The sequence below is a fragment of the Perca fluviatilis genome, chromosome 6, assembly GCF_010015445.1.
Source record: "Perca fluviatilis chromosome 6, GENO_Pfluv_1.0, whole genome shotgun sequence".
In the NCBI taxonomy this organism is placed as follows: Eukaryota; Metazoa; Chordata; class Actinopteri; order Perciformes; family Percidae; genus Perca; species Perca fluviatilis.
In genome coordinates this window covers 8,483,677-8,511,463 of record NC_053117.1, presented here as the reverse complement: position 1 = coordinate 8,511,463, position 27,787 = coordinate 8,483,677, and positions in this window count along the sequence as shown.

The following is a 27,787-nucleotide window of genomic DNA, read 5'->3' as shown; positions in this document are numbered from 1 at the left end:
GTGCAAATGGTCTTTACAGTTTGTCTGTGGCGGATTTTGTGTTTTGGGTATTCTGTTCATGTTCCTAGTTTCCTGTGCTTGTGCTGTGTGTTCCTTAAAGGCCCAGACACACCGAGCCAGCATGTCTTGCCTTGTACACTTTAGTGTCTAGCTTCGTAAGCCTGTCTTTGTGTTGGCAGTTTTCATTGTCTTGTCATCCTGCTAGATCAGGGGCCACCATTGGCACGCAGTCAACCAATAGCACACTAGCAATAAGTATGCAAGAAAGTTTTGTGTAAATGTTCCTATCCACATGCCAAAAGGCCTCTTTCGTAGCCATTGGCAGGAGCATAGCCTGTTATTTACAGTAGTTTGATTGACATTTCCCCCGTTGCCGACCCCTGAGCTAGATAATCATGATCACGGTTGACTTTCAGCATCAATTAGCTTTTTAATGAACTCCTAAAGAGCTGATATTGCCACTAAATTGAATGTATTAGCTGATTGGTAATTTTGCACTGTTAATTGTATACACAGTAAAAAATTAAAATACAATGTCTATACACAATGTGCGTGTCTGCATGTGTACGCATGTCTGTGACTGTGTACATTGTGCCTACAATACTTAAATTGTATGCATTGCTAATCTCATTATGTCTGTATAATAAAAACTAAAGAAATAGTTAACCCTCCTAACAACACCGCCCTTTGTGCCAGGCAAGGGAAGAGAAAAAAGGGAGAATGTTTCCCAGCTAGTGATGATGGATGGACAGGACCTGCTGCCCAACCCAGATTATATATTCTATAGGTGCCAATACAATGTAGAGCCAAAGAGATCCAAGGCAATTAACTGGAGAGAAAACGAAATATTGATTGTATATATAATGGTTAGGGTTAGAGACATATAGGGTAATAAAATAATGATGTGCTAAACCTGCATCCTGGAGAGGGGTCCTGCTGAGGGAGTGTCTCCACTGCTTGTGCATGTAAGATTCAGGAGGTGGGGGGATAAAAAAAAATAAAACAGAACAGAAAGAGTGAATATGTATCATAGCAGGTGGATAGGTGGTATCATACCAAGAGAAGGAGAAAAAGGGATTTGAGAAAAAAAGCTGGTGTGTAGCTCAGAGAGTGGCTTCACTGCTTCTGCTGACGGGATGAGGAATAAGTGGAAGTGTTTTTTCTTTTACCCTGATTAAATATCCTGGATGTTTTTTCATGATTTAGACCTGTCTCGGTCTGTTTGTTTGTGTATATGTTTGCCCAGGGAGTGCTTGCGTTCAGTCATCATGCCCAGTGTGGAGCCGGAGGTGGCCTGCACCTACAGAGATGTTGTTAAATATTTATCTGTCAATTATTATTGATATTTATGAAATGAACATGAAAAAAAAAGTTTTTTATTAAATATTCATGTTGTTTCTGTTATAATACTTATTTGTTAAATGAACATAATGTTGTGAAAATACAATTGCCTTTTTAAGCATTATAATATTTTCATGTGCTCTGGCTTTTATCATCACACCAAAATTGTTGATTGCCCAGCATCTCACCCTGGCCCCTTACCAGCTTGGGATGCTGGTGATGGGAGGCTGGTAGCCAGCATCCCAGCATAACGGCACCAAAACACAACATATGCTGGTCTATGCTGTTTTTTCTAACACGGCGTTCATTGAAATTTGAAGTGGCTATATGTAACTTTTATTTTGTGTGGATTTAAGCAGCCCCTTTGGACAAACGTGTTTTTAGCACACTTGCTGTTGTAAAGGCCTAGGAGTTAGCGTTACCAGGAGGTCATATAGTTGCGATGAATGTTTTTGCTCTGACAGAAAATCATTCATTTACAATGAGAGAATACGCTACAGATCCATTGTTGCATTTCAAGTGTAGCATACGGTAACTTAGCCTACTTTGGATGCATCGTGAGCTAAACCGGGTAACATTATCACTGTCACTGTGTCAAGAGCCAAAGCAATAAGAGTTTGTTGTAGCAACCAACGTAATAATAACTTATATTTATATAGCGCATTCATGAAACCCACGGACGCTTTACACAAGTACAGGGGGACAAGGGAAAAGAAAATGGTAGGCCAACACAAACACGGACTAAAATGAATAAAACGTCCGCGCTAAATGGAAGGGGCGCGTAATTTATGTTGGCTACTGACGTACAACCACATTGTGCAATATAAAAGGTATGTAATGAATGAAATAGACAAATTACATATACCTGAGGGCCAATTTGGGGACATTGTTGAATCATTTACAATCCCGTAATTGTCTTCATCTGTTAAAAGCCTGACCAAGTGTGACTCGCGTTTCGCCCGTCGTCTATCACTTTACCTTTTAGCTTTTAGTTGTTCTTCATTTATAATTTCCTTTTTATCTGTGAAGGCCCTGCCCTAGTATCAGCCATATCTACAACAGATAACTTTCTTAAATAAAATTGAAAGACAATAAGGCCTATATAAAGAAATCTCCTGCTACCTTTTACCTGCATACTCACTAACACAGGCTTTTCCAGTGTTATGCTGAAATCTGTGACCCGTCAGAATGTGTTACTGTAGCGCCATCTACCTGCCGCAAATCATTTTGTGACTTTGTGGGAAAAACCGGACCCGGCAAAGGCATTAATCAAAACTATATAAAAATAGCATTCTTTTCACTGTTAGTCTCGTTTGCTGTTACAGGTCATTTATGATCATCAGATGGAAAATAAAACAGTTTCAGAAACATTTAAAAGTTACATATTGTCACTTTAACATGCACCGGGCCGGACCCCCACTGACATTGACTCTCAACCCCCCATGCAAAACAGCTATTTGTATTTATTTGTTTCTGTATTTATTGTTTATTTCATATTAATGTTTATTATGTTTGTTTATGTATGCACCAATCACCAAGGCAAATTCCACGGAAGTGTAACTTATTGTGGCAATAAACCCTTTTCTGATTCTGAAATGCTTATTTAATATGAGGTATGGTATCATATGGAATAGTATAATACAGTATATAATAAGAGTAGCCTATATCAACACAAGGTTTATATATATAATAAAGCAGAGAGACAGTGGAAAGGAAAAGGTGAGTGTTTCGGGTGTACCAGACATTGTGAAGAAATAGCTCACATACAGCTGTGATGAAGTGTGAAAAGTGTGAAAAATCACATTATCAAAGAGCAAAATATTAAAACAATACTACTAATAGCCTACTACTACTACCACCACCACTAATAATAATAATAATAATAATAATAATAATAAGAGTAATAAAGAAATTAATTGATAAAAAATAAACGTTTTCAGTCATAAAATATACAGCCAAGAAGATATGCATGCAAATGATACAAATAAAAAAATAACAACGGACAACGGCGATTTTAAATTTTGAGACTGCACTCTTAGAAGATATGTGTTCAAAAATGACACACAAAAATGTGTTTTTACACATTTAACACATTGTGTGTGGATTTCTACGTAAGAGTGTAAAAAATATGTAAAGAATGTGTAAAAAGGCTTAACACAGTTGATGGGTTGGATGGTGAATCTGAATTCTGCCCAGCAACAGCGTCATCCTTTTTCGTGGTCATCCATATTCGTGCCACAGTGAGTCGCTAAAGAAAGGAGAAAATTGCCACAGTCAACAAAGGACAAGGATGGAGACTCCAAACTCCACGCTAAGCACTATTTTATCTTAATGTAATGAAAATAATCAGTAACATTATAAGAGTAGTAAGAATAAGTGTATGTGCAGGATGAATAGTATGAAAAAGGCTATGATAAGATTTTAGATCACTTAAGCGAGATCGCTGCAGTCGGCAGTGGCAAAACAAGCCACAATGTAAGTTAATAGGGCAATTGTGCAGCTTCACAAAAGTGCTTGTTTTGCCACTGACAGACTCAGATTAATATTCTAAGTGTCTGACAACATTATGGTAAGGATTTCTAAGGAGGTTGACCTTTCTGTTAAAGAGTAAGATCCTGTGGCCAGGTTAGCGCAGTTGGTAGAGCAGGCGCACATGCGTAGAGGTTTACTCCACAACGCAGCGGCCTCGGGTTCGTCTCTGACCTGCAACCCTTTGCTGCATGTCATTCCCCCTCTCTCTCCCCTTTCATGTATTTATCTTTCCTGTGAAAAGAAAGGCCTAAAAACATCTGTAAAATCTTATGTGGCTGGGTTGGCTCAGTGGGTGGAGCAGGCGCACATATACTTGCAGGTTTATGCTTTGACGCAAAGGTCCAGGGTTTGAATCCGACCTGTGATGATTTCCTGCACGTCTTCCCCCTCTCTCCCCTTTCTCACCTAGCTGTCCTGTCAAATAAAGGTGAAAAAGCCACCAGACTCCATGCAAATAAATAGCAATTTTAGCATTGTAAAATACACTTAATTCAAAGTTTCGACAGAAACAAGATAAAACTAAGACGTTTCACGTCGTCTTTCCACTTTTCCAACCATCACAACTCGGTTCAACTTGGTTGAAATAGACACATACTTTACCTATTTACATGTGAAAATATGTTGGCTTTATACACTCTACAAGTATTGCTTTTTTAGAGGAGGTTTTAAAAAGGTCTATCTCTGAAGGGATCCTTTCCATAATGTTGTTAGATACATAGAATATTAATCTGAGTGTCAGTGGCAAAACGAGCACTTTTGTGAAGGTAAATACAAGCTGGACAATTGCCCTATTAACATTACATCGTAGCTTGTTTCGCTGCTACCGACTGCAGTGATCTCGCTTAATACTGGAAAAATGTCAAAGATTGTTGTTCCCATCAGTTACTTAGACACAAAAACATGGGAAAATAAGGTCCAGGTTGGAAAAAGAAAAAAAAAGGTAGTTACCCTTTAACTTACAAGTCCAAGATCAGTCTCTCAAGTTTCAAGTCTCTGGGAAAAATTCTAAGCTGTGTATAACGAGTTGCTGTATATAATGTAAATGTGTTGTACATATCAGAAACAGACGATAACATGTCAAAGATTGTTGTTCCCATCAGTCACTTAGACACAAAAACATAGGAAAATAGGGTCCATGTTGAAAAAAACGGTAGTTACCCTTTAATGACTCAAGACTTGACTTGATGCATGATGACTCAGAAGACTTGTGTTTATTCATAGTTTGAATGTTAGCTGTTATGATATAAAATAATATAATTTAATGTTGTCATGTTTCTGTCTATCAAGTATGCTATGCAGCGGCAGCAGTGAATCATGATTGGCTGTCAGTCAAACCCCTCGCTATGGCAACACGTAATAAAATAAAATATAGACGCACCAAGTTGTAGAATGTTCAGATGTTTGATGCTGTAGTCTGGCTGTCAGTAGTTCACTGTTTTAAAAGTGAAGCGCAAGGAATATGAAATAAGTAAGTCATACTATGTCTTTGCTTTGATTACATTCATTTCACTGAATGTCAGTAATTATAATACTGCGCCTCAGATCTCTGCAGGGTAAATTGAGACAGCTAGCTAGACTATCTGACCAATCTGAGTTTTCTCTCGCACGACTATTTTTGCAGCGGCTCTGTGCGGAGTTTAGCGCCGTCCATGACGATTGTGATTGGTTTAAAGAAATGGCATTAAACCAGAGCACGTTTTCCCTCCCATCCCCGAATGCTGTGTGGAGTAGCCAGACCCTCCTTCAGCTCGCTTTGGAGGAGGGTCTGGCAAAGCGAGACTTATGGGCAGGTGGCGCTCTTTCAACATTTAGTCTGCTGCCGAGGGAGACAGTAAAGCCCGGTAAAGCCTCTATGTTTAGAAAAAGAGTTTACTATGTGTGAATTAATCCACTTCAGAGGGACAGATGTCGGGGGAGTCCATTTAGGACACACTCTCTGTTAATTCTCATGTCGGACACACTCTCTCGATCTCATAGTCACTGCAGACACTGAGTTCAGATTTTAAATTGCTTTAGTTTTCAAATTATTGGCTTTGATTTGACTGAGGATGCCCATTGGAATTGTGGGTAACGCCTGATAAATGCCACGTAAAATTAATGTATACGAATTCTCATGACTCATCCATAAAATAGGAACTTTAATCAGGTATATGGTCATGGGGAGTTGGGCTCTAAGCTAAATCACATTTCCTCTAGCCACGGCTGACACTGTAGTACTTTCTCAGTTATTTTGTCTGCTGAAAATACGAGCCCATTAGATTGTGTTGTCATTTTGTTATTTTTTAATGTGGCCTCTTCTCGCTTAGAATCGAACCCTCTTCTAAAGCGCTTTGAGGCCGGGAGAAATAGGCTGCATTACCATGTTCGGCCACAACGAGGTGTCAATGGGCAGGTGGCGCTCTTTCCCAATGACTCACAGATCTGATAATACTGCTGGAGCCTCATGGTTTACAGTTATTTTACATCTGCTTACACACGTTTTCAAAGCTATCTCTCCGTTTTTCAAAACTCTACACTAGGGTGACCAGACGTCCCGGTTTGACCGGGACAGTCCAGATTTTCAAGTTTGTCCCGAGTCCCGACAAAAGCCTGTCGGGACGCTAAAATGTCCCGGTTTACACCAGGAGCGGTCAGCCGATTTTGCCGGGTCTTCAGCCCCGAATTTTTTGAGCTTAGCCCCGAATGTAACTTTGTCCAGTTTATTTTTCCGAGGCGATTAGAACGGGCAGCTACGTGCGGGGTCCGACCATGCTGTATTTGTTGCTATCACCTAGTAACTGTCTCTCCGTGAGGAAAGCCGGGTGAAGTTTTGGGAGGAATCAAATCCAAATCAGTGTAATACATTGATGCCATCAACACAAAGTTTAGGAGCGCAATAGTAATGATTTAGTTTGAGGTTCCTGTGATGTGACTTTTCCAGTCTACGGTTCAGACTCAGACACACGGAGCTCTGAAGCAGACCTGCTTGTGTCCACTCTCTGTAAAATGCAGCGCAGCTTCAGGTTTATGGACGCGCTCGGCTCAGCTGTGGGCATGCTGCGGTAGATGTGTTGCGTTTAGTGCTCCGTGTATTTCTGTAGTTTCCGTTTTCCACCTCCGATGTAGAGCAGCGTTCAGTTACTTCTCTAGCTAAACTATTTGTCTCATTCAGAGACCAGTCTCAAACGTCTGTCAGAAGGTATCGTATCTACCGTATCAGCAGAGCAATCACGTAATGCACAGCAGCAGACTATTGTGCAGGTATAGATTAGTTTCTGAAATATAGTGACTTTATTCTTAATAATAGCCTACTAACCTAACTTTATTTTTCTCAAAATGTCACGACTCATCGTCTCCTCCAAATCACAGAGAAGACAGATATACTGTACTTTGAAGGTGCACAAAGTTTTGGAAATGAGCAGAAATCTTGCTCAAACACATCTGAAATATTACAGTCCAGGGGTCTATTATAAATTAAAATGAATTAATGTATCATTGAGGTGAATAATTGTCGTGTGCACATTTTAGGAGGTTACTTCCTCACCAAAAGACACCAAACAGGAGGGAGGAGTAAATGATGCCTAGGCTACAGATATTTGCAGGTTGCAGTTTGCATTGATTGTTGTACTTTGAGAGCAAAAGATTACCGGAGTCAAATTCTTTGTTTGTCTACGCAAACCTGGCCAATAAAGCTGATTCTGATTAATCAGGTATGTGCTGACGGTGAGGTGGGCTTTAAGCTAAATCACATTTCCTTTAGCCTCAGCTGCAGCTGTAGTACTGTTTAGTTGTTCTGTCTGCTGGAAATACGAGCCCATCATGTTTTGTTGTTTTGTTATTTTTAATGTGGCCAGTCCTCGCATGGATTCGAACCCGCGTCTAACACGACACGAGGCGGAGGGAAATAAACTACATTACCATTTTTGGCCACAGCAAGGGGTCAATAGGCAGGTGGCGCTCTTTCAACATTTAGACTTCTGCCGAGGGAGACAGTAAAGCCCGGTAAAGCCTCTATGTTTAGAAAAAGAGTTTACTATGTGTGAATGAATCCACTTCAGAGGGACAGATGTCGGGGGAGTTGATGGTGATTGTTATCCAATAATTTCAAGAATGTTTCTTGAACTACTCCTGAAGGAATTTTACTCCATTACTGGAGCAATATCTTTTAGGCCCACATAAATACATAGGCTAATATCTGTCAGTGACATGCTGGAGAGTGCTGAAAAGTGAATAAATAACAATTACGCAGCGCTTTTGGGCACAGCTGTTTCTGTCAAGTGAAACTAAACAGACATCTCCAGGATCCTAACTAATATCGCCAACAACTAGCCTAATCATTGTAAGTTAAATGTTTCTGTTCACAAAAAACAGGCACTTGACTGCAGGCTTAAGTGGCGCGGGCGGAAGATCTTGCACTGCCTTTTTCCCAAGGGGGTAAGCTTCGCTTCAGAACTCGAGCCATCATGGCGCCATTTTGTTGCTAACTGGCCATCACCTCCTGTTAGCATTCCGCTGACCGCCATTTTTTTTTTACGTCACTTGACTGAGAATAACTTTACATCCGAAGCGTTTAAAGACTCGATTTGTCCATTGTTTAGTTCGAAAGAAACACAACGTATAAAAGGCTCCGTTACCTTGTATCTCACGTTATGGCTCCGTAGCAGACGTTTTTGTAAAAATAGGCTAACGATTGTGTCATAACCAAGTGACTTACTGTCGCACAGTAGAGGAATTACCGTATAGTACAGGAGAAGCTCGCAGGCAGTTTCGACTTACGTTAGCTGTTTAGGTTTAATTACTAATGTTAACTAGCATGTTAGTTAGCAATAATTAGCCTGTGCTTATGTTATCTCCTTACATATACCTACACTCTCCGTCTCTGTAAGATTGGGAATGATTGAGATTTCTCTTGGCACAGCTACCAGAACACTTACAACTTTCAGACACGTTGCTCACGTCACATTTACGCTGTCTCTGTCAGTTGGAGGCTGCGCAGTAAAGCTGGCCATCACGGGAAAAGTGCTTCTAATAGCCTTCACTGGTCTCCGTCCAGAGCAACGGGGTCTATTGGTCCATTAATATATATGTCAATGCTTTTTCCCCACTGAAGCCTGTTTTTTTTTATTCTCTTGGAAAGTAATAATTTATTAGGCTACCCTAATTTTAAACGGTTTAGACATGAAGTGAGGCGTCCGGTCTTATAGAGTAAAACCTATGCTTGTTTTTTTGCATTCAGTGAATTACGGTATTATTATTAGACTGCAAGAAAAAAACACATAGTAGGACTATATAGGTTACAGATCCAATGGCTGTGTCAGAGTCAGACAACTTTAAACTGTCTTCAAACAGACAACAGAGCATTAGGCTAGGTAGCCTATTATCTGCATTATTAAAATGAGTATGATGTCAAAGCTTAAAAAACTATGAAATAAACGTCTTTGCATTGAGCAATTGAAAAACGTAGATTGACAAGTTAACTTTAATACTCAACGCTGACCGACGTACTACATGAACCAACAACAGCTGGACTGAGATAGGTCAAAGCAAATTCCTATACATGAGCTACGTCATACAGCTCTAAGTCTCGCAGCTGCACCGCAACCTACTGGAATATAAAATGGAGTCGAGCTGTATTTAAAGGCCTCCAATGACTACTGCGTTTCACTGAGAGTGCATATTTGTTTTTTCTGTTCATTCCCATTTAGGACACACTCTCTGTTAATTCTCATGTCGGACACACTCTCTCGATCTCATAGTCACTGCAGACACTGAGTTCAGATTTTAAATTGCTTTAGTTTTCAAATTATTGGCTTTGATTTGACTGAGGATGCCCATTGGAATTATGGGTAACGCCTGATAAATGCCACGTAAAATTAATGTATACGAATTCTCATGACTCATCCATAAAATAGGAACTTTAATCAGGTCTTTGGTCATGGGGAGTTGGGCTCTAAGCTAAATCACATTTCCTCTAGCCACGGCTGACACTGTAGTACTTTCTCAGTTATTTTGTCTGCTGAAAATACGAGCCCATTAGATTGTGTTGTTGATTTGTTATTTTTTAATGTGGCCTCTACTCGCTTAGAATCGAACCCTCTTCTAAAGCGCTTTGAGGCCGGGAGAAATAGGCTGCATTACCATTTTTGGCCACAACGAGGTGTCAATGGGCAGGTGGCGCTCTTTCCCAATGACTCACAGATCTGATACTACTGCTGGAGCCTCATGGTTTACAGTTGTTTTACATCTGCTTACACACGTTTTCGAAGCTATCTCTCCGTTTTTCAAAACTTTACACACAATTCCCAAAACTGCACACACAAAATGCAAAATGTCTCACATCTTTTTAAATGCCTTAAAAATACCAGAAACACATCTCAAAAAGAAGCATTTGCATCAAATGGCTTTTTCACAACAGTAGGCTACATTTTTGGGATATACCATGAACTGTTGTTCTAAATCTAAAGCTCTTTTGTCTTTCATAGGCTTAAATATGCATTTCCATACAATGTTCTACAGTGAAAGTAATTTGCTAAGAGGGGTTGAGATATTTGGTGTAAACACCAATGCAATGTTAAAAAAGAATATATATATATATATATATATATATATATATATATATATATATATATATATATATATATATATATTACCTCTTTGTATATTGTATTTTTTGTATATGGTAAATTCTAGGCTATTGTATTGTCATACTGTTCACAATTGTTTATATTCTTACCATCATCTGTTTTTATTCTTAATATGTTAAGTGTTGTACTTTGAGAGCAAAGATTACCGGAGTCAAATTCCTTGTTTGTCTACGCAAACCTGGCCAATAAAGCTGATTCTGATTAATCAGGTATGTGCTGATGGTGAGGTGGGCTGTAAGCTAAATCACATTTCCTTTAGCCTCAGCTGCAGCTGTAGTACTGTTTAGTTGTTCTGTCTGCTGGAAATACGAGCCCATCATGTTTTGTTGTTTTGTTATTTTTAATGTGGCCAGTCCTCGCATGGATTCGAACCCGCGTCTAACACGACACAAGGCGGAGGGAAATAAACTGCCAGAGGTGGAAAGTAACAAAATACATTTACTCACGTTACTGTATTGAGTAGTTTTGTTGTGTATTTTGTATTTTTCAAGTAGTTTTTAAAATATTTTAAAATTGTACTTGATTACATTTTGAGTGAAGTATTGTATTTCGCTACATTTCAAATCCCATCCGTTACTGAGTAAAAAAAAAAACAACAACCGAAAGGAAGAAAAACAAAATTTGCCCGGAATGACTACACCACATGAGCTCTATCACTCTGCACCAGACCATATGGTGCGTTCTTTTTGTCCACCGAAGTCGATCTACGAGCCGTTTTTTGGAGTTACGAACCGGAAGTTGCAAAAAGAACGCCCACAAGGTGGAATATACGACTCGTCAAGTCGTCTGAACTCAGACGACCCCGAGTTCGTTTCTCGTTTTTCAACACGGATGTGACGTCAGTCACACTCAAGCTACTAGTCGCGATTACAAGACAAAAAGAACGCACCAATAGACTAGAAACTTTTTTTGTGCAAACGTATGCAGCCTCTTCTTCTCTGGTTGCAAGTCACAATTAAAAAGAAGTAGAAGAAGAACTGCAATGTGTCGGACCCATAGACTGTTAATATTAATAATATAATAATAATTAACCAATAATATACAGTCTATGATCGGACCCATGGATGTGTCTGCGAGCTGCGAGCCGGGTGAACTGAGCGGGAGACGGCATGGACGTAAATCAGCTGTTATCCCTCAAAATGACTGATGCAGAGCGGGCACCTACATCTGAAGCTTTGCTAGTTAGCTACGCTGCAAAAGCAACAAGGCATCCAGGGATGCAGCAGTCAAGACCAGCTCCACAAAAACAGTAAGCCATTTTCTGAAGGGGAGTTTATTAAAAAGTGTTTGGTGGACTCTGCTGCGCTAATATGCCCAGAGAAAAAAAAAGAGATGTTTGAGAACGTGCCGCCTGACATAAAATTCATATTGAGCAGAATTGTGTTAAGCCTATTGGTTCGGCCCTCCACAACAGTCCCTGATTCTCATGTGGCCCCTTGGGAAAATGAATTGCCCACTCCTGCTGTAGGACAACGTATATAGGAGACTGGCTAAATTAATTCACATACTACATCTAATTAGCTCATACGGTCTACTTAGGTGTGTAGAAGCTAGCTGCTATAGTCTGGGCTGTGAACATTAGGGTCTAACCATAGACTGTTAATATTAAAGGGATACTTCACCGATTTAGCATTCAGCTTTGTATCAGTAGAAACCCGATAGTATTTCTGAATGACCGTGCCTCCCTCCTTCATGTCCCCCTGAGACAAGAGATTTCTGCATTTGGGGCCTGGAAAAAATCTTCCGATGACGTAAAATGACGATTTTTGCGTCATTGGAAGATTTTTGGCGGGCAGGAAACAAGGACTACAGCCAGTAGTAGGATCTACTTCCGTATGTTTTCAACACGCCCACAGGGGGTTGGACTGCCGAGTCTGGCCGAGGTATTCCGAATGAAAACGACTGTCAGCCATCTTGAATCTTCGCTAAACAGGCTTTCGGTTTTCAGCTGAAAACATTTACAACAATTATCTGCATTCAAACTACCGGACGTGTGTACCACCGGGATACATCGGTACAGATCGGAGAATATGGAGGAAACGTTTTTACAGACGCAATACTCGGCACACTACGTGAGCTCCGCCTGCACGGAGACCAGCGGTGTCGCTCAATGCCGCTAGCCGGCTAGGGGACATCCTCATCGGCTAGGTGGAAGGTGTTTTTGTTGTTGTGGAAACATGCCTGAACAACAGTGTACCGGAACCGGGACTATCCAGCTACCAGGCTGCTCTCGCCGGCCCATGGAGGTGGACTGGTGTAGAAATAAAATCCAACTAGCTACTGCTAACTGCTGATGGAGCTTGTGACTGTTAAATGCCGACCATTCGACATTCCACGCTAATTCACGCCTGTGTTTATACTCCGTGTTTAGCTACACCAATGCTAGTATGCGTTAGCTGAATTTTACGGATCCTGCTTGCAAGTGTCCGCTCATTTAGACCACAAACTGGACTACATCCAACTTCAACGACACTCCCAACGTGAGTTCAGAGACTTTGTTTTTGTTGTGGAAACATGCCTGAATAGTGTACCGGACTGTCCAGCTACCAGGCCTGCTAGCCCTCCGAGCTAGAGATGCTCTGTCGCCAGGTAAAAGAGGTGGGCTGTGTTAACACCGAGTGGCGCAGAAATGTGGTGATTTGTATCCATTTAACTGCTAACTGCTGGTGGAGTTTGTGACTGTTAAATGCCGACCATTCTACATTACACACTAATTCACGGCTGTGTTTATGCTCGGTGTTTACAGCCCACCAAGCGCTAATGCTAGTATGCGTTAGCTGAACTTTACGGAGCCTATAAAGTGTGTGTACTAAATGTAGCCTGTTTCGTATATATGTTACGTTTGATTTCCCCGTTATCCTTTCCTTAACCCAGCGGCGGAGTGGAACCAAAACATCTACCGGGAAATTATGTAGACCACCGGCCGGCAGGCAGTGTCCGTCCGCGGGCAGGTAGCGTCTGTCCGCGGGCAGCCAACGTACGTCCACGGGCAGCCAGCCGGCAGCCAGCGTCCGTTCGCGGGCATCCAGCGTCCGTTCGCGGGCAGCCAGCCAGCGTCCGTCCGCGGGCAGCCAGCCGGCATCCAGCGTCCATTCGCGGGCAGCCAGCGTCCGTCCGCGGGCAGCCAGCCGGCATCCAGCGTCCATTCGCGGGCAGCCAGCATCCGTCCGCGGGCAGCCAGTCGGCAGCCAGCGTCCGTCCGCGGGCAGGCAGCCATCGTCAGTTCGCGGGCAGGCAGCGTCCGTCCGCGGGCAGCCAGCGTCCGTTCGCTGGCTGCCCACGGACGGACGCCGGCAGGTTAATCCGTCCGGCAGGCGGCAGGTTAGTCCGTCCAGACTTTCCCGATTGCCACTCCGCCTCTGCCTTTTTACAATTCAAATATCATTGTTTATTATAATCTATATATCTATAATACAAATATCATTATTTATTATAATCTATATATCTATAATATATATTATATTATAAAGGTATTGCAATGACGTTTGAGAATGTGCTGCCTGATGTCCGCCACCAGATGGCGCGCCTACGGAGTCAAACGTTTAGCTCCGCCCAATTATATTATAAAGGTATTGCAATGACGTTTGAGAATGTGCTGCCTGATGTCCGCCACCAGATGGCGCGCCTACGGAGTCAAACGTTTAGCTCCGCCCACATTTGGCCCAACCCCGATCTGCGTACTGCAGTCAGGTGAAATTGGATTTAAAAGGTGCTGACACACTTAGCCGATTATGTGTGTAAGTAGCTTTAGGCCGAAACTGGAGGAATTATTCTTTCTTTCTTTCTTTCTTTCTTTCTTTCTTTCTTTCTTTCTTTCTTTCTTTCTTTCTTTCTTTCTTTCTTTCTTTCTTTCTTTCTCCCTGCAAATGAATTGCCTTTTTGAGGGGCTTAATATATTCAAAAACTCACCAAATTTGGCGGTTGCATCAAGTCTGGTGAAAATGTATGTATTTTAAGGGTTTCGGGAATAGGCACGCAGAAATGGCTCTCTAGCGCCCACTACAAAGTTAAAAATATTGAGCCCCAGCAGTACGTTTAACGTAGACTCACAAAAATTGGTACACATATGTATCATGTCAAGACGCACAGAAAATGTCATTGGAGCCATACCCTAAACCCAACAGGAAGTCCGCCAATTTGAATTGAACGTTCGAAATTAGTGCGATTTTGGTTGTACTTTAACAAACTCCTCCTAGAGATTTCATCCGATCAACTTCATATTTGGTCTGTGCCATCTTAAGATGGTAAAGATGAAAACTTGTTAAAAGAAAAACTTTTCGTCACGCCGTGGCGGGGTGGCCATTTTGTGCGTTTCACCATCAAAACAGGAAGTGGGTGTTAGAGTCCAGATCGGGCTGAATTTTTCTGTCCGAGGCCGGCCCGTGTCCGACAGAGCCATGTTCGAAACCGGCCAGAGCCCGACAGGTATTAAGAAATTTGTGACAGTTAAAATCTCATTTGTTTTTCCTCATACTAATGACAAATGTAGGCTACGTTTGTGGAAAGCTTTTATTAAGCAACTGTAGGAAGGCATTCGGAAATGTCAACAGATGAGCGCATCAGCACACACAGGGCAACAAGCGCATGTTAATAACCTGTTAACATGTTCAATGGGTTAACCTTTCCTGATCGCTTTGTTTCCGACCATGATCAGAAAACCTGGGGAGACTCATTACCTCCAGGGCCGACGTTATAACATGAATAACCACTAACTCTGCTCCGGTTGCATGATCTACAACACGCATGCTTCCTCTTTCTCTAGGCTATCTCTCTTCTGCCCACTTACCTCACACACTCACACGCGCACACACACACGCGCGCGCGCGCACACACACACACACACACACACACACACACACACACACACACACACACACACACACACAGCTCTCTTAAAAGGAGCCGCAACACCATTTTACAACAAATGTCTTATCGCACTGATGTGACCGAGCCTGACCCGACCCAGACCATAATTTCTAAATATCTGTCCGAACCTGGCCCGGCCCGTCGGGACCCGTCGGGACCCGTCGGGACCCGTCGGCCTCGGGTCGGGTATCCATGCCTTAGTGGGTGTAACTGGATTGTACATTGTCCAATTGACTCGAAACTTTTCAGGATTCATAAGACTATAGAGAGCCGAAGTCACGCCCTTTTACTTCCGGCCAATGGGACCTATCTTTCGAAAAAATATGAACAAGAGTCAATGGAGAGATAATTATTATTTTTTGATCCCGTTTGAATTGAGCCATGGATTACAAATATGATGTTCGTCAATTTAAAACATTATTTTTCAACCGAAGAAAGTCTCCGTTTATTGTTAAACTGTTGAAGTAGAAGACTGTGAAAATACGTAATTAGAAAGACTACACACTTCATGGATGACGTCTCGCTGAAGCTACGATGTCTCTGTGTATCGTACTGAGGATGTAACGTTACTCTAATGAGCAGAGGATCTTGCTTGTTCTTTTGCTTCTCCGCTGAAAACACTTCACTGGATAAAACACATCAGGTAAGATAACGTTACATGTGTTGTTTAACAGAGCTAAGCTAGCTAGCTAGCGAGCAAGCCAAGCACAAGCTAGGTGAGGTAGATTGTGTGAGACGGGAGATGTAGTTCACTGAGCGGTTTCACACTAAACTAAGTGGTCATATGACAAACCTACGGCTAACTGAGACTTTCTTCGGTTGAAAAATTATCTTTTAAATTGACGAACATCATATGTGTAATCCATGGCTCAATTCAAACGGAATCAAAAAATAATTTACCTCTCCCCGTTCACTACCGTTCATATTTTTTCTGAGTTGAGGACCCATGAGGTCCACCGGAAGGGGCGGGACTTCGGCTCTCTATAACTCTGAGGACATTTACCTGACAAAATTGACTAAGTCATAGCGCCCTCTAGTGGCAACAGGAAGTAGTCAAGCTGCTGTTTAACAAACTCCTCCTAGAGATTTCATCCGATGGACTTCAAATTTGGTCTGTACCATCTCAAAACCTTAAAGATGAAAAGTTATTAAAATAAAAACTTTTCGTCAAATGGTGTGGCCGTGGAATGGCGGCCATTTTGAGTGTTTAGCGATGAAAGAGAAAGTGGCTGTAACTATCTGCTTGAAATTTATCACAATCAACAAGAGTTCAGGCCTGAAGACATATACAGGCCACTATTGACTTTTGGTCATAGCGCTGGCAACAGGAAGTTTCTCTTGTATGACAAACCTCATCCGATTTACATGAAACTTATGTGTGGTCTACATCTGATACTGAGCTGCCCCCTATACTTTAACCACGCCCACTTTCATAACATTTGAACCGTTTAAGGTAGAGTCGAGTGTAAGGTGTCATTGAACTCAGCAGAGAGTTCCTTTTTAATTGGTGATGGTTTGACAATGTATGGACAATGTATAAAAGGTTCCATAACCTTGTATTTCATGTTATGGCTCCGTAGCAGACGTTTTTGTAAAAATAGGCTAACGATTGTGTCATAACCAAGCGACTTACTATCGCATAGTAGAGGAATTACCGTATAGTACAGGAGAAGCTCGCAGGCACTTTCGACTTACATGAGCTGTTTAGGTTTAATTACTAATGTTAACTAGCATTTTAGTTAGCAATAATTAGCCTGTGCCCATGTTATCTCCTTACATATACCTATGCCCCTCCGTCTTTGCAAGATTCGGAATGATTGAGATTTCTCTTGGCACAGCTATCAGAAGACTTACAACTTTCAGACAGGTTGCTAAACAGCTTTAATAATAATAATAATAATTATTATTATTATTTATACGGCCCATTGTTGCAGCACATGCTGCACCTGTACTCTCTGTTTTAAAACCCTTCCTAAAAAGCCCAGTCTGCTCTCGTTGGTCAGTGTTTCTGGGTCTACGCATCATTGGCATCTGAAGCTTTTAAACCAAAACTAAACAACCAGACATGTTCCAGCAGGAATGTGCCTTCTGAGCTGGAGTCAGACACTCTACTGTTGAGCAACAGAGTCTGTTTCACATCACCACTCATCAATTAACAAACTAAACACTGGTGCTGGTACATGGATTAAATTATACAATAGTAGAAGGACACTAGGAGAGCACAGACCATCACCAAGGCCATGTCCAATCTCACAATGCTAACGAAAGTGAATCATAATTTTACGAATTGAAAACCTTTATAATTCTAGTTTCCCGTTTAATGGCCACTTTTGAGTTCTTGAGATGAAAAAAAATATTTTAAAGTGCCAGTAAGGATTGTGATTTTAACTGTTAGTGCATTCATTTCATTGTCCAGGAATTCAGGGACCATTTTTCAGTTCTGATGTGATAAAGTATCCAGCATGTGATCAAGATACCACCCAATGGAGCTAGAGAAACAGAAACACTGACGTGATTTGAACACGCAACCTTCTGATCTGGAGGCAGACGCGCTACCGTTTCGCCACAGAGTCTGAAATCCTCTTCACCAAACTGGTTTCACGTCCTACACTGGGGGGAGATATTGATTAAAAAGTCAGTTTAAAGGTGAGTTATAAATGCTATTTTCAGGTTCATGCTTGTGTTTTGTGTTTCTTCTAGGACATGTTTATATGCTTTAATTGGTCAGTGTTTCCAGGTCTCTGCATCATTGGCATCTGAAGCTTTTAAACCAAAAACTAAACAACCAGACATGTTCCAGCAGGAATGTGATCTGAAATTGGGGAGAAATTAACATTATCGACAGCCAAGATTACAGAAGACATCATACAAGACATCATGAAGCATTTCACCTTCAAATGAGAGCCGCTTCTCCATGTTGTTAATCAGACTTTGTAGGAACTGCTTTGCATTGATTGGTGTGAGCTTTGCATTTGAGTGGAGTGGAACTGATCCAAATTGTCCCAAAGCCTGTGCTGCCAGTGCCTCCTTTGATTTCTCTCCTGGGGTGTCTTTGAATGATGCCAGCACTCTGATGGTGCGCTTCAGAAGCTGGTCTGCTCTCAAGAGTGTGATTGAATGGGCCTGGAGTTGCTGGGACAGGTTTGCAAGCGCAGACAGTGCATCATACATGAGTCCAAGGTCACACAGAAATTCCTGGCTTTGCATACGATGTGCCAGGCCTCTGTAAGTTTGTCTCTCTTTGCTGTTTCTTGTTTCGTCTCCTGCAGCATTTTCAAAGTGCCTCTTGAGTGCTTCATAGGATCTCCACACAGCCTTTACAGAACGGAAGCTGCTGGCCACCCATCGTGTAGATAAAACTCTGCCAATTTTGAGGACTTGTGAGCCCACTTCTTGCGCTGCTTCCAGAAGCTCCCATGAATTTTTATTAGACTGACTGTACAGGTTGTGGATCTTCTCCATGAAGGATTTGCAGTGATTCACTGCCTGAACCTCATCCACAACATCAGATACAGCCAATTCCAAACGGTGGTTCATGCAGTGCCATTTGAAGAGGTTAGGGTATCTTGCAGTAAGCCTGGTTGCCACACCAGTGTTCTTGCCTAACATGACACTGGCTCCATCAGAAACAAATGAGACCCAATTTTTTGAAGCCACTCTTCACTGAAGCCTGCAGTGTCTAGACAGTTAAGTAGAGCTTCTTCTATACCCTCTGCCCTTTGGCTCTCCAGCTCAACCAAAAGTTCAGGAGTAGCTCCATCTACTGATGCTTTAACGTTTACAATCATGGCAGACTTGTGGATGAGAGATGTAGCCTCGTCAATGAGAACGGACAATTTGCTTGGAGATGACACAATACTCTTAAATATTTTTTCTGCATCTCTTTTGCTAGGTGTTCCACAATTTTTGTGGAACTGTACCTCGAGTGGAGACTAGTGCCCATGTTAACACCAATTTGTTTCTAAAGATCAATAAGATTGTCGTGGTCAGTGAAAGGTCAGTTCATCTTTGCGAGGTAGTATGCTGTTCTGAATACAGCATCCGTCTCAGCCAACACAGTGTCTGACATAGTTTTCACCAAAGTTCCAAGTACATCCTGCCTACCCTTTTTAGTGAGTTCCTGGGCTATTTCATGTGCCCTTGATGTCTCATGTATAACTGATTTTGTTCCTCCAAGAGGACAGAGCTGTGGATCTGTTTGCACTTGATGACTGGATCTTAAAGTGCACCCACTCCTCAGACATGGATAGTCCTTTTTCAGTAAGGATGGTGGTTGATTTTGTTGCACTGCAGAGCGCACAACCTGGAAGTAAACAAAACCATGACTAATAATTAGCATCATCATACAAGTTTTGTATCTATTAGCAATAACATCTGCTGAACAGGGCCTAAATTTACTCAAAAGTATTTAATAAACTGTTTACAATCTTCAACACCATGGCTAACAAATACTGTACATAAAAAGTAGACGAAAGGAGAAAAAAGCTCCACACTTTCTATTTTAGTTAATTATCTGACCACTGATAACTAACATTATAATATAGTAATTTAATTGTGTAAAGTAATGCACATTCACAACTCTCATTTGCATAGTCATTGACCTTATGAATTTTCATTGCTTATATCAGCTTTGCATGTGTGCTGATATTTACCTTTCTGTCCCTCCACTCTAACCAAGGATGCCTGGTTTTAAACTCCCTAGCCTGACTTTCAGTCCACAATGCTGGCCATGAGTTCGCACCATCTCCCTCATCATCTGAGACAAGAAAATATAAACATTGTATTCTGTTTACTGCTGTACACACACAAACACACACACACACACACACACACACACACACACACACCCACACACCCACCCACCCCCAGGATCCTCCAATTTAAATTCAAGGCTTTTTAAGACCTTTTTAATACCATTTCAAATTAAATTCAATGCCAACTTTGTACCCATTCCGACAGAAGTATGAGGGGAAAATGTCAAATCTGTATACATTTTAAACCCTAGAAAATAATTATGTACAAGTAGTCTACTTGAATTAAATAACACATTGTATTGTATTTAAAGTTTATTGTATTGGATTATAATATAATCCAATAAAATAACATATATTACACTGCATGATAAGCACTTTTACTTTTGCTACTTTAAGTACAGTATATTTTGATAATACTTTTGTACTATTACTTAAGGACAATGTTGAATGCAGGACTTGTAACTGACAAGTCATTTGTAACTCTACAACACTGTTTTTTCTACATTTACTGCAATACACGATCTGAGTAAGTCTTCCACTTCTGTAAAACACCAACAACAGTTGTGCATGAATAGCTGCAGCTGTGTTTAACACTGAAAACACACAGTTCAGTTCAGCGTTTACTCAGGGCTCTTAAGTTTTAAGGACAGGCAAGAGTGACACCTTTTTTGAGGAAGTAACCTCCTTAAATGTGCATATGACAATTATTCACCTCAATGATAAATTCATTCATTTTAATAAATTAATACACCCCTGGACTGTAATATTTCAGATGTGTTTTGAGCAAGATTTCTGCTCATGTTGAAAACTTTGTGCACATTCAAAATATTTCTGCGTTCTCTGCTGATACGGTAAATCTCAGACCATCGGACAGACACAGAGCCCCGTTTGCTTTTTACGTTGACTGTCACGCTCATGTGTGACACTTGAGAGCCCCTGCAGCTCGGCTACAGAAGAAGCGAACCTTTAACGTTACATGTAACGTTACCTGTAGTCACATCGTCTCTAAACAGTCCGATCAACAGACGTTAGAGTCCGGTGGCTGCTCGCTCAGTTTGTTATAAGATGAGTTTGTTATAAGAGTGCAGATTAATGGAGCCGCTTGGTGTTTGGCTAGCTAATAAGCCGTTAGCCTTTTATCTTGAGCTTTGTCTGAAGGCGCCGAGTGGCCAGCCAGGCTCGACACACCCGACACATTCCGCACATCCGCCGATCAGTTTAACCGCTAACCCCCCAGTTACCGGTCAGAGAGGCGTGTTTACGTTGTGTCTCGGTTCTCCAGTGCGTCCAGAGACGCACAGTTCATTTTGTTACGATATGAACTTAATCCTAGGGAAGGTAAAAAAATAAGACCTTTGTAACGAAATCCAAGACTTTGTATACCAAATTCAAGGCTTTTAAGGCCAATTTGAGATGATCAAATCTAAGACTTTTTCAATGCTTTTAAGACCCCGCGGGTACCCTTACACACACACACACACACACACACACACACACACACACACACACACACACACACACACACACACACACACCATCATATAAGCTACTGTCACTTACCCCGTAACATTAACGTTGCGGTTGGATTTTCGGGCTGGTTTTCTGTAACGGTAATCGGGTCGTCATGATCTGCGGCAGCTGCAGTGTTACCCGGCGCGGCAGTAGCTTCAGGGACGGACTTTTTAAAACACTGAATAGTGTTTCATTGCTTTAAAACTTTGTTCAAACTCTACCCCGAGTGATAGACAATGTCTCTGACTCTACCTAGCTAGTTGCGAGAAAGGAAAGACCGCTCAATGAATGACCGGGTCCTGCCCAGTGCAGGGCACTGCCACGGAAGCCTCAAAAGGTCCAAATGTCAGTGCTTCACAACCAAGCATGGATGTTGTCGGTACACGATCCGTTCTGCCTGCACGATCCGTTCTGCACATGCGCGATCCGTTCTGCACATGCGCAAAATGTTCGCTCATGCGCTGTTGTACGAGGATTTACGACACTGCACGATCTGTTCCACGCTTCCGGTCGACAGCCAAGCTAACGTTAGTTTAGCTAACAGCTAATTTGGCTAACCGCTAGCTGTGACAGCATGTAATAACTTTAAAAGACCCTCAAAATAAAACTTGAAAATAAACGATAACATATATAACAGCTGTTACGTCAGTTCTACTTTACTTGTGCTCATTTAAAATACAATCACTCAATATTTGTCTTTATTGTTCTTACTGTAAAGTCTTAATTTAGCTGTAGCCTGCTTCTCCCATTAAGTTTGACTTAACGTTATTTTAGACTGAATCTAGCTGTCAGCTAGCGGTTAGCTAGTGGAGGCTAGCCATAGGCTAGCGTGGAACAAATCGTGCAGGTCGTATCCTCGGTAAAACAGTATTATTTTGCGCATGTGCAGAACGGATCATGCAGGCAGAACGGATCGTGTACCGACAGATGTATTAAGAGAACTGGATACAGTGTTCGGCGGGAAGCCCCATACGTTCCAATGAGAGTGCTCAAAAGCGCATATGCTGCGTTCATGCCACCTCGGAATAACAGGCACCGCCCCCCTGGTTACGTTATTTTTCCGACTGGTAGCATTCACATGGTCGGGATGCGTGTCTTCTGTTATATTGGCGTTTGGCATAACAACTTTTTGCATGACTGCCACCAACGGTTGACCGTAGCCTAGAGCTTCAGGTGTGTGCAAACATGGAGGCCACAATAACAGAAGATTCTCTGCTGTTTTCTTATGCGAGCATCCAAACAGCACATCGCCAGGTGTTTTTTTTTGTGTTATCTGCAGGAAAACGAATGGGAAAAGACACGGATAATATGTGTGTTTTTTTTATACATAGGCCTATTTATGAATAATTTTAAACATGTTATGTCTGTGCATGTTTTTTGGCAGAGGCATTTGTCCACAATAAACAGTTTATTATCATTGAAATATGTTCAGTGAACCAAAGTCGCCTCCATCAAACGTCAGTTGTCAACAACGCGTCACCAACTGGGGAACTCTGTTATGAAAATCCATGCCGAGTTTCCCACCTCTGATTCCCACAGGACGTTACGTGAATGGTGACGTTTTCACTCGGAAAAACGTTTTTCCGATGTCCATGAACGCACCCATTAAGCAAACATGGACCTCGGCTCTTCCGCATTCTTGGCCCATGACGTCACGATGGACACGCACACTAGCAACAATTTGTTTGTGTTGTCTTAGCAACCAGTAGCAACATGCTCGTTCATGAGCGTCTCCCTCGTGTCTCGTAGCTACATGACTTGTAGTGGCAAACTCATGAACTCATCGTTTTCATTGTCTAAAATATTCACTAACGTTAAACATTGTGTTTTCGTTGTTCCCGATCGTTTACATGCTTAGCTAAATAAACGATAGATGTATTTAGCTAGACAACCAAAGAGATTTAATCATTATGTCGTGCTCGGATGTATCATAAGAGAGAACCAAGGCGATGTATTCACTATGTCTGTAGTAACGTTATGTAGGTCTTAATACAGCCATGCTAGCTACCCCTGATGTTAGCAACTAGCTAGCTAGCCGATAGCCCTGCCAGTTTGGGAAACGCTAATGACGTTACATCCACATAACAGGCTTTACAGCATACATACATCCCTCAGATGTATCATAACTTCATAAGATAGAACATGTGAATGACAACCATTAGCTATATCCATTATTACAGCTAGCTACATGAGCTCGGGAGAACAGTCATGTGAGCGGGCGTGCGCAGTCCCGTGGGTCTGCTCCCGTCCACTATGCGCGTTCATCATTCCACATTTAATAATTCTGGATTCGCTTCTGGTGAATGTTAAAAATGTGACGTTTTGAACAAGGACCCTTTCAGTGTTCGGGCTGGTAAGTTGATATACATATACATGATATATATATATTGAAATATAGACGTTTCTTTCGCCATGCAATGACTATGTGAAAAGTCTTTCTGGGCCATGGGGTGCAGTACCACCGTTATCCGCTAAGCCCATGGTGGCTTTTAGAAATGGCTCTTCCTGGGGGCTTGCAACCAAGGGGTTAAGCGAGGGTCTGGAATGCGTAGCTCCTATGGCGCCATTTTGATGCTAACAACAACACTTTGACAGCGAATAACTTTACATCTGAAGCATTTAAAGACTATTTGTCCACTGTTCATTTCTAAAGAAACACGACAATGTATAAAAGGCTCCATTACCTTGTACCTCACGTTATGCCTCCGTAGCAGACGTTTTTGTAAAAATAGGCTAACGATTGTGTCATAACCAAGCGACTTACTGTCGCATAGTAGAGGAATTACCGTATAGTACAGGGGAAGCTAGCTGTTTAGGTTTAATTATTCTGTCAGTTGGAGGCCGCGCAGTAACGCTCAGCGCTCACCGGAAAAGTGCTTCTAATATCCTTCACTGGTCTCCCAACAGAGCAACTGCCACTGTTACAATGTTTCTTAAACTACTCCTGAAGGAATTTTACTTCATTACTGGAGCAATATCTTTTAGCCCCACATAAATACATCCAGTAGGCTAATCCGTCAGTGACATGCTGGATAGTGCGGAAAAGTGAATAAATAACAATTACGCAGCGCTTTTGGGCACAGCTGTTTCTGTCAAGTGAAACTAAACAGACATCTCCAGGATCCTAATATCGCCAACAACTAGCCTAATCATTGTAAGTTAAACGTTTCTGTTCACAAAAAACAGGCACTTGATTGCAGGCTCAAGTGGCGCGGGGGGAAGATCTTGCACTGCCTTTTTCCCCACTGAAGCCTGTTTTTTTTATTCTCTTGGAAAGTAATAATCTATTAGGCTACCCTAATTTTAAACTGTTTAGACATGAAGTGAGGCGTCTGGTCTTATAGAGGAAAAACTATGCTTGTTTTTATGCATTCAATGAATTACGGTATTATTATTAGGCTGCGAGAAAAAAACACATAGGACTATATAGGTTACAGATCCAATGGCTGTGTCAGAGTCAGACAACTTTAAACTGTCTTCAAACAGACAACAGAGCATTAGGCTAGGTAGCCTATTATCTGCATTATTAAAATGAGTATGATGTCAAAGCTTAAAAAACTATGAAGTAAACGTCTTTGCATTGAGCAATTGAAAAATGTAAGTTGCTTCACAAGTTAGCTTTGAGACTCATTGCTGACAGACATGCTACATGCACCAACAACAGCTGGACTGGGATAGGTCAAAGCAAATCTCTATACATTAGCTACGTCATAGAACTCTGAGTCTCGAAGCTGTACCACAACCTACTGGCATATGAAATGGAGTCGAGCTGTATTTAAAGGCCTCCAATGTCTACCGCGTTTCACTGACGGTGCATATTTGTTTTTTCTGTTAATTTCCATTTAGGACACACTCTCTGTTCATTCCCATGTCTGACAAACTGCAGCGTTACTGTGTCACTGCAGACACTGAGTTCAGATTTTAAATTGCTTTAGTTTTCAAATTATTGGCTTTGATTTGACTGAGGATGCCCATTGGAATTGTGGGCAACGCCTGATAAATGCCATGTAAAATTAATGTATACGAATTCTCATGACTCATCCATAAAATAGGAACTTTAATCAGGTATTTGGTCATGGGGAGTTGGGCTCTAAGCTAAATCACATTTCCTCTAGCCACGGCTGACACTGTAGTACTTTCTCAGTTATTTTGTCTGCTGAAAATACGAGCCCATTAGATTGTGTTGTTGATTTGATATTTTTTAATGTGGCCTCTACTCGCTTAGAATCGAACCCTCTTCTAAAGCGCCACGAGGCCGGTGTTACGGTGTGACCCATCAGGAACTGTGACTGCAGATGGCGCTGCTGCACATCGTCTGCCCGTGCGTGCTAGACAATGGAAGCCGAAGAAGAGCGTCTACGCAAACGGCGTAAACATTAATATATTTTATATTCATGGCTGCAAGCTGTACAATTATTCGCAGTTTATTATTGCTTCACATTTCACGTTTATTCACGTTTCTTCCTAAGGAGAAAGAGTGAACCGCTGGTGACCATAATAACCACCTCAGGGATAGTAACATATGTTTATATGAAAGGAAATAAAATATATATGTACATTTTCTCTGAAATGTTTCTATTTCTTTGTGACTGCATGCACAAGTTACAATTGTAATAACCTACCTAAAATAATCATATTCTACTGTAAACAAAAGGAAAAACTAAATATTTAATGGACCAGCACATTTGGTCAGTTGTCAGAATGTGTGACCTCACTGTAACTGCTTAATTAAGGAGTCAAACTTCATAATATTTTCTGGTGTTATGTCTTCACACTAATCTGGACCCATGTTTTCTTATTTTGAGTCATCACAGAGCCAGTATCTCAGAGGTCACCATATATGACAAGTAGGCTATCAGCCGTCAGAATGTGTGACCTCACTGTAACTGCTTAATTAAGGAGTCAAACTTCATAATATTTTCTGGTGTTGTTATGTCATGTCTTCACACTAATCTGGACCCATGTTTTCTTATTTTGAGTCATCACAGACCCAGTATCTCAGAGGTCACCATATATGACAAGTAGGCTATCAGCCGTCAGAATGTGTGACCTCACTGTAACTGCTTAATTAAGGAGTCAAACTTCATAATATTTTCTGGTGTTATGTCTTCACACTAATCTGGGTGGTATTTCAGAAAGCAGGTTTAGTGAAAACTCTGAGTTTGTTAACCCTGAGATGAGGGAAACTCTGGGTTTTCCGTTTCAGAAAGAGGTAACTTAACCTCAGAGTCAGTTACTATGGTAACTGAGCCTGTGAACATAACCTGGTTGGGAGCAGGTTTTCTTCAAGAAACCTCGAGTTTCTCTCAGTCTCCTCCATCTGACAAAGCGCGCATTCATTTCCTCATTCATTCATTAATTCAGTCTGTATCAGGTGCATTTTAGCACAGTTTTTTATATCGGCATGAATTAAAAAAAAAAAAAACATTGTTGGTTTATTAACTGTGTTAGGCAGACCACAAAATGTTTCTTTCTTCCTCAAAACATAGCATTTCCTTCTCAGTGAGTTAAACATACATCGGGAGATGATATTGAAGCCCAGACGCATTTTAATTTCCAGATAATAGGCCTATCGTTTTTCTTCCCAGTCTATCAGTTATGTAACCTACATAACCTTATCCGTCCTCATATCACTAACGTCACCCATCGTGGACATGCTCTTGCCTACATCGCAGCAGATTATTTGTGTCACATTACATTTTTTTGCAAACAGCAGTTTTCTTCCTACAACATTGGTGATGCGGGCGGAGTATTTTAATAAAGCCACTTTAAAGCGCCGTCAGAAGAGATCGCTCTGAAACGTGTTTTAAACGTTTTTGTAAGGTTCCCTGGACACAAACCAGTTAGAGCCATTAAAAAGGAGTTCCACAGTATTGCAGGTGAATGATGTAAACCCTTTGAAATAAAAGATTATGAATTGTAATTCTGTTAATGATGGTGCTGCAGCCTCAGAATGGGATTAGGTCTAGGACTTTTTCGCCCGCAGTATTCCTACCTAAATGAAATAGATTTCCAATACGATTTCACCAGTAATATTAGCTATAGGCCTACTTATGATTAAACATGATATACGCTATATTGGAATATACTCTAGCAGCAATTTTCTCCCACGCAAATAGCCTACTCTCTCTTTTGCAGCAGCCGCTGTGCTGCTTTTAT